Source organism: Petaurus breviceps, unplaced genomic scaffold (genome assembly GCF_028583685.1).
Source record: "Petaurus breviceps papuanus isolate PSGF00001 unplaced genomic scaffold, PetGlider_PUasm1.0 90879, whole genome shotgun sequence".
In the NCBI taxonomy this organism is placed as follows: Eukaryota; Metazoa; Chordata; class Mammalia; order Diprotodontia; family Petauridae; genus Petaurus; species Petaurus breviceps.
Window position 1 is genome coordinate 2,656,513 of NW_027187368.1, and position 14,977 is coordinate 2,671,489.

Consider the following 14,977-nt stretch of genomic DNA (forward strand, 5'->3'; position numbering starts at 1 on the left):
GAGCCAAACATTATGCTAAACACTTTATAAATATCATCTCATTTGATCTTCACAATAACCCTAGGAGGTAGGCGCTATTATTAGCCTCATTTTACAGTTGAGAAAAAACTGGGGCAGACAGAGGTTAAGTGACTTGCCCAGGGTGACACAACTAGTAAGTATTTGAGGTTGGATTTGAACTTGTCTTCCTGACTCCAGTCCCAACACTCTATCCACTGCACTACCAAGTTGCACCAAATAAGGAATCTGAAGGGCCAAGTTGTAAATTCTTTGAGGTCAAGGGACTGCATCTTATTTATATCTGTATCTTCCCCTTTGCCTAGCACCATGTCCTATGCATAATAACTACTTAATAAATGTTTATTCAGATGACTTGAGAAAAGGGAATTGACTTGGAACAAGATCATTTCAGTTCAACTTGACATTTATTAAGTATCTACTACCTGGAGGTAGAAGGGAATACAACATGTACATCGGTAAATAAACCCCAAGGTGATTTCTTGAGGAGGAAGAGAATAACAACAATTACAGAGATAAGCAAAGACTTCCCAAAGAAAGTGACAGCTACTATGAGCCTTGAAGGAGCTAAGGATTCTGAAAATTCTTTCTACAAGTTTGGTTGTGAAAGGGAAAACCCAGCTTGAGAGGAGAACTGCCTTGCCAATGAAAGGGCTGTGGCTGTGGTTGTCATTGTTGTTAAAGATGGGGAGGCCAGACATTTTTGTAGGGAACAGGAAAGTAGCCGATGGATAGGGAGAGTTTGAAGATCAAAGAACGAAAGAATGATCAAAGGGTTAAGCTCCCAGAGCAGAAGAGAGGATCAAAAGCCTAAGTAGGAGGACTGGCCTCAGCAAGGAGAAGGACTATTTTTCCATTAGAGACAGAAGTAAAAAAAAAAAAAAAAAGGTGACTTACATGCAAATATGTTTTTCATGACTACACATGTATAACCTATATAAAATTTCTTGCCATCTCATCGAGTTGGGGAAGGGAGGAAGAAAGATAAATTGGAATTCAAAATTTGAAGAAAAAAAAGAATGTTAAAATTGTTCTTACATGTAATTTGGAAAAAATTAAATAAGAAAAAAAAGAATGAGCCAGGAAACAGTAGAGATCACAAGGCTAGTAGCCACAACTCAATGTGGTTCCTTTTTGCCTCTGTGGTAAAATACAATCTCCTTTGTTTAACATTTAAAGCCATAGAACAACCTGATTCCAACCTACCTTTCGAGTCTCACTTTGTATTACTTCCCTTCATACAGTCCATAGTCTTGCCAAGCCAGCCACCTTGCAGTTCTTCGCACAACATTCTCTCCCATCTCCATGCCATTGTATAGGCCATTCCCCATGGCTGAAAGCCATTTCCTCCTTACTTCCACCTCTTAGATCTAGTTTTCTTCAAAGCAAAGCTCAAGTGCCACCTTCTACATGAAGACTTTCCTGATTTTCCAGCTTTTAGAGCCTCCACCCTCTCCCACCAATTATCTGGTATTTATTGTGTTTACACAGATAATGTCACATGTGTATGTTTTCTCCCCTGATAGAATATAAGTTCCTTGAGGGCAGAAGACTACTTCATTTTTCTTCGTTTCCCCAGAACACAGGACATCGTGATACAGGCAGTATTTCATACTTAACTGATAGATAAACATTTAGTAGTCAACTGAAGAGAGAATAAACTATTCTACCTCCACCATGCTTCTTACCTCTGTCCTCTCCTCTCCAGTCCCACTGCTATCTTCTAGGTGCAGACCCTCATTAATACCTGTCCAGATGACTCTGCAATAGCCTAGCAGGGCTTTCTGCTTCTCGCCTGTCCAATTATCCCTCATATGTTACCAGATTAATGTTCCATATGCAAACATCAAGTCATGTTCTTCTTGTGTCAAAAATCCTCAAATGTTCTAACTGCAAGTCTAAGGCTATTTCAACTCAGTAGAGACTTGCTGGTCTCTACGAGAGTTAGGAAGATATGATTCCTCCAAAGGGATGGTATACTTCCAAAGAACTCAGTTCTAGTGGATTTAACAATAATAATGAGGAACAGCTACTAGTTCCTTGTCATCTGAAAACTTATTCCTGACGGTTGGTTTGTGATTTATATTTCATCAGCCAACCCTCCCCAAATATGTACATAGATAATTAGTTCTAAATATTTAAAGGGAGCTTTTCCAACCATTCCTCTGAACACAGGCAACAAACACACCACTGAAACAGCAAGTTGGCACAGAAGGAACAAGCAGCCAAACACATCAACAACTTCGACAAGATTTATGTCCCGTAACACGTGGGCACTGCATGATTTATAGCATTCCCCAGCAGCCCCAGGACAGAAAGAAAATTCTCATCTTCCCCCACTAAAAATGTATAATAATCATCCTTATTGTTTCATATTTAAATAATGGCCACCAGAACACAGTAAACTATCAAACTGCCTCCTGTCCCATTACAGAGAAATAACTCAAATTGTACACCCGAACTTAAGCAATCAACTAAGTGAGGCAAAGAGAAACTCTCTAGGGAGGAAATTAATATTTTTTTCTTTTAAAAAGAATTTTATTGATATCTTGTGTTTTTATATCATCTTTATTTCCAAAGATATCCCTCCTCCCTCCCCTGTTCAAAGAGTCATCCATCCCTTGCAACAAAGAATAAAAAGGAGAGAAAAAGCAGTTTGGCAAAACTAACCAACCAATCAACTAAATTTGACATCATATGCAATGTTCCACATTCATAGTCCCTCACTTTTGCAAAGAAGAGAGGAAGATACATTGAGAAGACACTTTAAAATCCCAAAAACAGTTTGGAAGTAACTTGTCAAAAACAAACAGTAGCTAATACTTCAAATGGGAGATAAGAATGGACATGGGGGAATGGTTTCATCACTGAAAACATCATGGTGTGAAGAATTCAGGACCTTGGTGCTTCTTTCTTCTCCCTAATGTACAGAAGTTCTCTCCCCTGCTTTCCTCTGGTTCCTTCAAAAGGCAGCTAGTTGTTTCAGTGGATAGAGCACTAGATTTGAAGTCAGGATAACCTAAATTCAAATCGAGCCTCAGATATCTGCTAGCAATATAATTACGTGCAAGTGACTTACTGTCTCCTGCCTCAGTTTCCTCTGTAAAATGGAAAGGATGATAATAATAGCACTTATCTCTCAGATTATCATGAGGATCAAATGAGATAATATTTGTAAAATATTTTGGAAACCATCAAGCTCCACATAAATGTCAGCTATTATTATCATCATCATTATTAATATTATTATTACTCATGGGAGGCTCTTCCGGGCCTAGAGTAAGTGTTGATTGAATCACAGACTCAGATTTGAAAGAGAAATTGGATGTCATCAAGTTCAACCAGTATATCAGCAAGAATGTGCAAGATCAATAAGGGATGTTTCCCATCAACTCTCATGAAAAAGGAGGAAGAAAGAAGGGACTTTTGGTGAGGACGAAGAGTAAGACTTGGAAGGATGAGGATGTTAGAGATGAAACTGATGGGGAATGGGTGGGGATTATGGTGCTCAAGGGAATCTCTGTCACTCTGTTGGGAGGAAAGAACTGGGGCAGAGCTGTTGCTGCTTGACCAGAGTGGGTGGATACCCCAACCAGGTCAAGGAACTAAGCTGGGAGTTTCCTACCCCTTCCTCCAAACTACTGCCCTGAATTCTACCATGTCAGGTGGAGACTTCAACCCAATTTGCCCTGAGTCATTGCAACAACATTACACTCCTCCATTACTACCAAGGGACCTTAATTAACACCAAGGCTCCTTCCCTAGCATCTATTCCACCCTTCACCATTGTCCTGAGGGAGGGGGGAAGGAGTTTTTAACTCCAGCCTCTAACATTTACTATGTTGCCTCATTTTTCCCATCTATAAAATGGGGATAATATTGCTTTCAGGCATTTACCTCATCAGGTTGTTGTGACAATCAAATGAGATAGCATGTATAAAACACTTTGTAAATCCTGTTGCCCAACTAATCCTAACTATTTCAACATCAGCTATTGTTATTGTAGGGCCATAGGGACCTTAAAAGATAGAACTTTAGAAATGGAAAGGACCTTAGAACATAGAATGTTAGAGCTCAAAGGGTCCTTAGTAGCCCAATCCAATTCATTTCACAGGTAATAAAAGATAAGCAAGAATAATAGAGTAGAGATAGCAGTATACTTGGAGTCAGGAGACCCCGAGCACTAGACTTATAACATCCGACATCTGTTTGAATCCCAGTTCAGATCCATATTACCTCCTCAGTTCAGAATGAGCCACTTATGGTCTCTGGGCCTCAGTTTCTTCACTTGTAAAATGAGATGGCCACACCTGAGGACCTCTAAAGTCCTCTCCCTTTCACCTCTAAATTTATGATCCTATGATTACAACAACTAGTTGTTTAACTAGTCAAGGCATCATGGCAACATTGGAAAGAGCAATGGACTTTGGTGTCTGAGGATCTGAGAACTTCTGCTCCTTATTACCTTGTGTGGCCTTGGGCAAGTCATTTCTCTTCTGTAGGATTCAGTTTACTCATCTGTAAGATGGCCTCAAAGTTCCCTTCCAGCGGTGGATCTATGAGCTCTCTGAACTTCAGTCTCTTCTTCTATAAAATGGGGATAATAATATTCACACTACCTGCCTGGAAAAGGTCCCATTAGACATGTATAAAACCACAATGTGCCACAGAAATGTAAGCTTGACACCAGTTCTCAGGCCATAGGTCACTGTCCAGTAAAGGACTTCAGAAGAATGCTGAAAGTTTTTAATCATTATCCTCTCTGTCACTGAGGTTGTTCCTTTACAGCCTTAATTTAAGATTCCTTTGTTAGCCAAGTTAGAGTTGCTAGAGACAACACTGAAGTGACAAATGGAAGTATAAAAACTCAATTCCACAAATCTCACAATTGTTCTGCACTTGGAGCACAGAGCACATGTAACTGCTCCCTAAGCAGAAACCCAAACACAGCCTCACCAGACAAGGGCGGCTCACCTCAGCACAGGAACCAGCCAGTCCTGTCCTTGGCTCTCCAGCTTACACTCCCCAGGCTCTACTCAATGAGGGCTCTGCACTTTCCACTGAGCTCATGGCTCCAACGTCGTTACTCCAAGGTACCACACTCAACAAGCTTGAATAACTGATCACCAGCCAAGTACTGGCCAAGCATGGAGCCAAACATCAGCAACCACAATGCAAGGCCAAGTCCATACACTGAAGGGACTCTCAAGAGGTCCCAAAAGAAAAGGGATGACCCATATGTAACAGCATAGAGCAAAGCAGTGACTTCTGTTTTCCAGATATGGGCTCTGGAAGGGAAATGGCATTAAAAGCAGCAGTCCTAGGATTTAGTCTGGAAGGAATTTTGGAGATTATCTAGTTCAACCTTCTCCTTTTATTCAAGAGGAAACTGAGACCCAGAGAGGGAAAGTGACGTCCTCAAATTCATTATTGTATTAAGTAGCTGTTTCACTGCCCCTACATCTAGGCTCTTTCCACTAGACCCAAATGTCAGTTACTGTTTCTTATGTCAGGACTATTTAAGCTCTCTTTGTGTATATTTTGTTTCCCCTGACACAATAGAAGCTTCTTAAGGGAAGGAACTGTTCAGTTTTTGTCTTTTCATCCCCAGTGCCCAGCACATAGTAGGCACTATATAAATTATTCTTGACTAACTGAAAGCATGTGGCAGAAAGACACCACAGAACTCAGGCTCCTCTATATCCTAGAGCGTATAAATTCAGGGCATTATGGGTAGGAGATACTTTACAAAGTATCTCCCCTACTTCAAAGAGCCTTAGAAGTAGTCAGAAAACTTGGAGTCCATATAAATCTTTCTATTAAATACCTGTATGACTTTGAGATGTCCTTTTGTATTTTTTTCAAATTCATATTTTCTCCCTTCTACTCCCCCTATAACTGAGAAAACAAGAAAAACAAAATCCTTGTTACAAACATGTATGGTCAACTAAAACAAATCTCTGCACTGTCCCAGTCCAAAAAAAGAAAGAAAAAGTGTCCATCTGCCCTCTGTGTCTATCATCTATCAGGAGGTGGGCAGCATGTTTTATCTGGAGTAATCTGGAGTTATGAGTGGTCATTGTGTTGATCAGATTTCCTAAATCTGCAGCTTCCTTTCTCTGAGGTTCAGTTTTCCCCTCTATATAACAAAAGGATTTGCCCCGATGATTTCTAAGGTCCCTCCTGGTTCCACTATTCTATATTCTGCTCAATTATAATACCCATAAAACCCACTAAGTCCATATCCTAGCATTAATAATTAATAACATCTCTTGACATGAATGAAATTGTCCTTGTCCTCAAGGTGCTTACATATTGCTAGGGGGAAACTATACATACAGTTAAGTATTTTTAAAAAATAATAAAGTAACTTGGAGAGGTGAGCAGACATTAACAATGATGAGGGATAGGATTGTGAAAAATCTATAGGAGGTGGTCTTTGAACCTTGGAGTTAGGGGTTTCAAGAAGAAGAGGAGAGAAGGAAGATCATTCCAGGCAAAAGGTCAGCCTAAGCACAGACCTGGAGGCAGGCTATAGAGTGTCGAGCAGGGAGCAGTAAATAGGCCAATGAGGCTGGAATGTTGGATTCTTAATGGGGAAGCCAGATTGTGACTGTGACTCTAGATGCGAAATAGAATACAGATAGTTCTTGCTTTATGTAAATCTGCTTTATACAAGTTCCACTTTATGTAAAGAATGCTAAAAGAAATCTGCATTTCAAAAAGAAAAGACATCTATGTTAACTATATAGTCCTGTGTTTCTGATCCTTGTTCAGAACTCTGGGGCCTCCCACTCCCCTCAAAAAAAAAAACCCTTTTAAAAAACCCTTCAAGAGCAGAACCAGGAAACATTTGTACACCATTACAGATACAACGTATGTGTGACAACCAACTTTGATAGACAAGACTCTTCTCAGAAATGCAGGGCTATAAGTCAACTCCAAAAGACTCAGAAGGAGAGAGATGTCTACATTCAGAGAAAGAACTAGAAAGAACAGAGTTTGAATGCACATTGAAGCAAACTACCTGCTCTCTTTCTTTTTCTTGTTTGCTTCTGTTTCCTCTTTCCCATTGTTCATTCCATCCGATGCAATCCTTCTTTATAACCTGACTAATGTCCAATGTGAAACTATTTGCAGATCCTATACTTGATTCTATGCCACCATGAGGAGGTGGGGGGAAGGGAGGGAGAGAAAATTTGAAACTCAAAGAACTAGGGAACTGAATCTTGTAAACTCAAAGTAAACTAACAAATCAATAAAGACGAAAAAAAAAAACCCTTCAAGTGAAAACAGAAGAGCTAATGGACAGAGATTGCCACAGATACCACCTCTGCCAGATCAGGGGTTTGGCCTGCATGTCTGTCCCCACATGTCTATTTTTTTCTTTTTCTCCACCTTTATATACACATATATAACATACATAGATGTATGTATGTTTATGTATATACATATGGATATATATGAATATGTAGATGTATGTATTGTCTACCCCCAAAAAATGTAAGCTCCTTGAGGGCAGGGACTGTCTCATTTTTGTTTTTGTATCGTGAGTCTTCCATCTGTCTGGGCTCCGGTCCACATATCTGTCCCTGACCCAACGAATCACCTGTCCTCTCCTGTCTGTGTCTGACCTCCATGTGTCTGCTCTCAGCCCCTGCATGTTCTTCCTCTCAGTTCAGGTCAGGCCTCCCCATGACAGGCCCTTGCCCCTTCATGTTCCTCCACCTGCTCTTGCTTCTCTGTCCTGAGCCCCCACATGTCCTTGAACCATGTGCTGGCCCCCTGTCAACTTCTCCCACTTCTGAGGGCAAATTAGCATTACCCACTTACCTAAAGTGAAAACTGTCTATAGTTTGCATTTTGTCCTAGATGCACCAGGAAGTCACGGAAGCTTTTTGATTCAATGGCTAGAACCATCTGTTAGGAATATCAGATTGGCAGCAGTTCAGTGGAACATAAATAAACTGGAGAAAGAAGGGACTGGAAGCAGGGAGACAGATCAGGAAGCTATTGTCATAGTCCCAGCCAGAAGTGATGAGGGCCTGAACTAGGGTAGTGGCCATAAGAATAGGAGAAAAGGGGAGGGATACAAGAGATGTTGTAGAAGTAAAATAAACAAAATGGAGCAAATGACTTATATGGTCAAAGGAAAGGGAAAGTAATGAAGAACAATGAAAACTGGGAGATTTCAATGCAAAGAAGCTTGGAAAGAATGTTCCCCAAACCCTTGGTCCTATCTGTGGCATTTCACTCCAGTGATGAGTCGATGACCTCATCTCTATGACTAACCCTAATGTTGTCAAGGCTCTTTATTAGCCAGAGAGCTGTGCTCCTTCTGGCCTCAATTTTCCCAGCTCATTCCTGTGTACCCCGTGCCTCCCCCCACTGCAAATCTGAACCTATGCTGGGATCCCAGGAGGTTGGCCACTAGATTACTGACCCAGAAAAAATCTTTAAGCTTTGTCCTCTGAGACTGGTGCTAGTCACTCAGCTTCCCAGCAAGTGAAAACAGAAGAATTGAGGGACCCCCCTATAGGGCTGGAGACGAATAACTTAACCCAACAGTACAAGAGACAAATGCCTGGACTGGGAGTTAGGAAATGTGGGGTCCAGTTCTGGATAAGCCTCTAATAGGTATAAGGTCTTTTTTTTTTTTTTTTTTTTGCTTTTTGGAGGCGGGAAGGCAGGGCAATTGGGGTTAAGTGATTTGCCCAAGGTCACACAGTTAATAAGTGTTAAGTGTCTGAGGTTGAATTTGAACTCAGGTCCTCCTGACTCCAGGGCTAGTGCTCTATTTACTGTGCCACCTAGCTGCCCCTAGGTATGTGTTCTTAAGCAAGTCACTTTCTCCAGGCTTCAGTTTCCTCAAATAATTGTTATGATCCCCTTCAAGCTCTAACATCCCACTTTCCATGTTCTATAGGCCTTTCTAGCTCTAGTACATATGACAAATCAATAAAGATAGTGTTGGGAAAACCCCAGGATCTCAGATCTGATTTTATTTAGTTACAATGACCTGGGATTTCTTTAAGGTAGAAATTCTGTTTGTGTACACATATATGCCTGTCCATCTCTGACTGTCTCTGTTTCTATCTCTGTCTCTGTCTCTCTGTCACTCTCTGTGTCTTTTTCTATATCTCTGCCTCTCTCTGTCTCTGTGTCTTTTTCTGTCACTCTCTGTTTCCGTGTTTCTCTCTGCCTCTCTTTCAGACACACACATATCTCAGGTACATGAAACTCAGTTCAACAGAGCTTTATTCAATTCAATGAATGTCTAATGCAGGGGTGGAGAGCCTTCTGCCACATGGGAACGAACTTGAGGCCACATGTGACCTTCTAGATCCTTCAGTGAGACCTTTTGGACAAAAGATTACACTTAAGCATCTAGAAAGCCAAAAGTGGCCTCAAGGCTGCAGGTTCCCCACCCCTGGTTTAATGTATGCCTATCCCTGTGCTAGATGATAATGATTATGATGATGATAATGAGAGAGATAAAGAGAGAGAAAACATGGTGTGGTTCCCTATACCACCTACACAGGGGTTTTCAGTTCTGCTGCTGACCAGCCAAAGCTCTCTTCTTCGCCAAGCCAAAGACAACCACAGCTTTGAGCCCAGCCACCTTCCTCTAACATTTTCCCAGCAGGGAAAACAACAAAAGCTCCAAAGAATTTCAAAGAAAAGATGGCTCCCTCCGGAGAGAACCATTGTTCCCGTAGGTCTTTTCCTTCCTCCCCAACCCCACACCCTTCCACATAACAGGCAGAGTTATATAATGGAAAAAGCACTGGATTTAGCGTCCCAGCACCTGAGTTTGATTCCAAGTTCTGCTTTATTTATGCGACCTCAGGTGAATCACTTCATGTTTCTGGGCCTCAGTTTCCTTCTTTGTAAAATGAAGATTGAACTAAATTACTCCTAAGGTCATTTCATGGTAAAAATTCTAAAATCCTGAGGCTCTTTCAATTAGTGTCAAAAGATGAGGGTCTAACCTAGGATGACGGCTATTAATCTTTTTTGTGTCATGGACTCCTTTGGTAATCTGAAATAAAGTCTATGGACCCCTTCTCAGAATGAAGTTTTTAAATACATAAAACACCTAGGATTACAAAATAAACTAATTATACTAAAATATAATTTAAAAAATTGTTGGAAGAACTTCCTAGACCCTAACCCCAAGTGAAGAAGAAGAAAGAAAAGATATTGTGGAGGTAAACTCTATAGGACAGAACTTGGCAATTGGCACAATGTGGGAATCAAGGGAGAGGTAAGAGTCAAAGTTAATGAAGGTAATGAACCTGGGTGATCGGGAAGACTGTGGTTCCTTGAACAGAAATAGAAAAGTTGGCAAAGGTTAAGTCCTTCTATCCCCCTTGGTTAGGAGCAGGTTTTACTTTTGAATGTACCTGGATGAGTTATCATGGATCCTCTCTGACAACAGTTGGTCCCAAAGACTACATAATTACACTTACAGATTCTCTGAGTCTTTGTAAAACGGTGATAACAACACTACAGCCACCTAACTCACAGGGTTGTTGGGGGGAAACTTTGTAAACCTCAACAGAACTATTCATTCTTGCCAAATGATTAGGTCTAGCTGAAATATTTCTGAATTTGAGGTCAAATGAGCTAGTTTCAAGTTCAAGCTATTACTTACTATCTATGGGACCTTAGACAAGTCACTTTCCCTCTCTAGACCCAATTTTTTTTTTTTTTGCTTTTTGGAGGAAGGCAAGGCAATTGGGGTTAAGTGACTTGCCCAAGATCACATGGCTAGTAAGTGTTAAGTAGTCTGAGGCCGAATTTGAACTCAGGTCTTCTGACTCCAAGACCAGTGCTCTATTCATTGTGCCACCTAGCCGCCCCTAGACCCAATTTTCTACTCTATAAAATGTGGAGGTAGACTAGGTCATTACCTAGTTTAATTTAGTCCTTTCTCGAACTATATCTTTGGTGGCAGGGTGGACAGTGTTGAACTTGCAGTCACCAAAACCTGAGTTCAAATTGTTCCTCAGACATTTCCTTAGCTGTCTGACTCTGGACAAGTCACTTACCATCTGTCTGCCTCAATTTCCTCATCTGTAAAATGGAGGTAATAACTATACTTACCTCACAGGGAGGTTGTGAGGATCAAATGAGATAATATATGTAAAGTTATTTAAAAACATCAAAGCATTAAATAAATGTTAGCTATTAATATCTTTATTATTCTGTTATGATATGGACCAAACTTCCTGCTCATGCATACCAAAGAATCCCAGATCTAAAGAAAGTACTTCAGAGGCCATCTCATCCAACCTCTTCATCCTATTGTATTATATATAAAGGCCCCACCTAGGCCACTCTATAGAAGAAGAGATTGGAGGTTTCCCAGCTACCAAGCCAACCTCCATCTGGCAAAAGAAACAAGAGCATACATCAGAAAGGAAGAGCTCATAGCAACTGAAGTGGAAGACAAAGCTGGTAAGAGCTGGCATCTTCCCCATTGATTCCTATCAGAAATAAATGCATGACACAATAAATGTAGGCAGTCTGCCTGTGGCTTCCTCAGCCTGTGACGTAGAAGAAAAAAACAATCAACAGATTATTCACTGAGTAGGTGCTGGGCACTGTGATAGGCACTGGGACTTTAAAGACAAAAATGAAATAATAACGTGAGATCTGGAGCAGAGGACCTGGATTCAAATCCCTGCCTGACCATTTACTAATTATGTGACTTTTGGCAAGTTACAATCTTCTTGGGCCTCAGTTTCTTCATCTGTAAAATATAAGGGTTGGAATGAATTATATTAAGGGTCCCTTCCAGCTCTAAATTATATGAGTCTCTATGTGGAATGAGTATGTTCTCCTGCTATAACCAGTTAGGCATGTTGCCCCCATCTATTCCTTCCCCTTTTTCTATTCCCATATCCATAATTCTAGTTTAGGTTAGAAATACTGCAATAGTCTCTTGTTTTATCTATTTGTCACCAGTTCCTCTATTTATAATCTTCTGGGTGAAACAGGGAGTCAGGTAAGGTTTTAGAGTGGGGAAAAAGCATGAGAGAAAAAAATATTATAATTACTAATCCAGCAGGAGGTATAGGGTTGATTGGAGGGAAAATAGACCAGCAGCAGAGACTAACAATAGTTCAAGACAAGACAGGATGAGGACGTAGATTAGGAAGAGAGATAGTAGCCATGTAAAAGTTAAAGATCCAAGAAATAATGCCAAAGGTGAAAAAAAAAATCAGCAATTAATGTGTAATGAAATAAAAGTAATAACAGTTTGCCTTTTTATAGCATTGTAAAGTTTATACTGTTTCCCCCCATAATGGTACTGTGAAATAAGGCAGTACAAAACTTATTATTTCCATTTTAAGGATGAAATAACTGAGTTAAAGTGAGATGCCCTGCTCCTAATTTGTGTGACATTAGACAAATATTTGAATCCAAGTCCTTTAATTTCCAATCTAGCATTCTTTTCCATTTCACCACTCTGCTTTCCTGAATTAAAGATGATTCCAGGCCTGTGCCAGAGGACCCAGGAAGAAGGAGCAGCTATTGATAGGAAGCACAAAGTTGGAAAAAGGATCTGGGTTAGTATAGGGGTGGGGGTGAAGGGTGATAAGTATCTGAGCTCTCATACAAGTTAGAAGTTTTACTGTCATGGGAGGCTGCTATGGGGTAGCAAAAAGGACACCCAGCTGGGACCCTGAACCAGATTCCGATCCTTGCTAACTTTGGACAAATCACATCCTCTTTTGGGGGGGCTTCAGTTTCTCCATATATCAAAAGAACAGGTTGGCTAGATGATGTCTAAGGGCCCTCTCAGCTCTAACATTCTGTAAGACTGACATGATGAAAATAATAACTATATAATTATATTGTAATTATATTCTATAATTATAATAGATCCCATTTATACTTTGTTAAAAAGTACTTTCTTCTTAACAACCTTGGGGGCAAGTTGTATCTATGACTTTCTCTCTATTTTATACATAGGGTTAAGAAAAGTGATGGAGCTGGAACTCAAAACTGAGTCTTCTGATTTCAAATCCAGTACACCTCATGACACAGACCCTGTCTCACCTCTTCCTTCTCTGAAACCTAATCTTCCCCCTTTACAATTTAAATGCTTCCATTACTTCTGCTTCCTCTTCCCTCCCCTCAGCATTGAGCGATGCAGTGCATACCATATGATGCCACTCTGTTTTCTGTGTTCTGTTTCAACCACAGATATCTTCCTGCTCCGTTAGATGTATAAATTGTGTGAAGGCAGAGAACGGCTTGTCTGCTCTCTCCATGTTTCTCCCCTACTCCACCTGAAGCTTAGGTCAGCTCAATCTTACTATCAACTAGCAATATCCTCCACTGAATCCTCCATCTAGTGAAAAACAACCACCACCCTCAGCCTACAGCAATCCTCCTATATTCCCCAGCAGAAAAAGCTACAAAAGCACCCAAGAATTTCAAACAAGAGATTCACCCTTTGAGTGGTGAACCATTGTTCACATGAAGCTTTCCCTTCCCTTCCACATTAGACAGTGGGGTATGGTGAAGAGCATATGATTTGGAGGCAGAAAACCTGGGTTTGAATTGAACCTCTGTGTCTAGGTTTCAATTTCCTCATCTGTAAAAATGAAGGATTTAGATCAGCTAGCCTTTTGGGTGCATGTGGGGGTGGAGTGGGAGTGGTGGGGCAGAAACTAGGAGGTGGAGTGGATAGAGCACTGGGCCTGGGTCAGAAGACTAACATTCCAGAGTTCAAATCTGGCCTCAGGCACTTAACTAGCTGTGGGACCCTGGGCATGTCACTTAACCCTGTTTGCCTCAGTTTCTTCACCTGTAAAATGAACTGGAGAAGGAAATGACAAACCACTCCAATACCTTTGCCAAGAAAACCCCAAATAGGGTAACAAAGAGTCACGTGACTGAAATGACAAAGCTTCTCAGGACCCTTTCAGCTCAAGACGACCTATACTGAAAGTAAATAAGTCGTGGTCCCTTCTCTCATAAAGCTTATACTCTAACGGAGGAAATGGTCCTGGTAACAGAATATATTACAAGTACATAAGGTAACTACAAGCTACTCTAGGTGGTTCAAATGGGTAAAGGCAATATCTGATTAGGGAGAAGAGACCAAGGAATAATAATAACAAGCATATTCATGATGCTGCTGCTGCTGCTGATAATATTCAGCATTTACATAGCAAAGTACTTTACATACGTTATCTCATACAATAACCTTCATAATAGCCCTGTAAGGTCAGTTGCTGTTATTAATTCCATTTTACAGGTGAGGAAACTGAGGCTAAGAAAACTTAAGGGACTTGCCTAGGATCACACAGCTAGTAAATGTCTGAGATGATTTAAACTCCTATCTTGTGATTCCAATGTTCCAACGCACTTGGCCAAAGACTTTCTGGAAGAGGCAGCATCAGAACTAGATAGTGAAGAATGAGCAGATATTGAGGGGAGGGGAGGAGAGGACATTCCAGGTAAAGAGAATGATAGAAAGTAGGGGAATGTGGGCTATCCCTGGGAAATAGAGGATAAACCAGTGTCACTCTAGTCACACAAACAGTTTGGATTCAGTCACAGGGCCACGCTTGAGGATCTAGAGGGTCACATGTGGCCTCAAGGCTGCAGGTTCCCCACCCCTACACAGAATACAAGAAGGGGTGTAGTGGGAAATAAGCCTGAAATGACTGAGTTGTGGAAGTCCTAGAATGCCAGGCTAAGGGATAAGATCTTTGTCATGGAGACAAAAAGGAACCAGAGAAAGGCTTTGCTCAGGGAATGACAAGCAGATATTTGAATTTGCAAGATTAATCTGACAATAGAGAATCAAAGGCTTGGGAGAGAAAAAAGAGTAGAGCTAGGAAAGCCAATCAGGAGGTGAAAGGTTTAGGAATACTTTTAGCCTGTGTGACCCCATTACAGTTGTTTAACTTCTCTGTGCCCAATCTATAAAGCA

General features: G+C 40.8%; 1 protein-coding gene across 8 annotated transcripts in view; it reads right to left on the reverse strand.

The window, feature by feature from the left end:
* Window positions 1-14,977, reverse strand: part of DAB2IP (DAB2 interacting protein) — a 324,396-nt gene that overhangs the window by 273,164 nt on the left and 36,255 nt on the right. Inside the window, exon 1 of one of the 8 annotated variants that reach the window (XM_069073770.1) lies at window positions 1,225-1,392. The exons of the other annotated variants lie outside the window; for them this stretch is intronic. The gene's annotated coding sequence lies outside the window, so the exon portion shown is untranslated. Of the gene's footprint in view, window positions 1-1,224; window positions 1,393-14,977 lie in introns of those variants that run through there. 8 annotated transcript variants of the gene reach the window in all.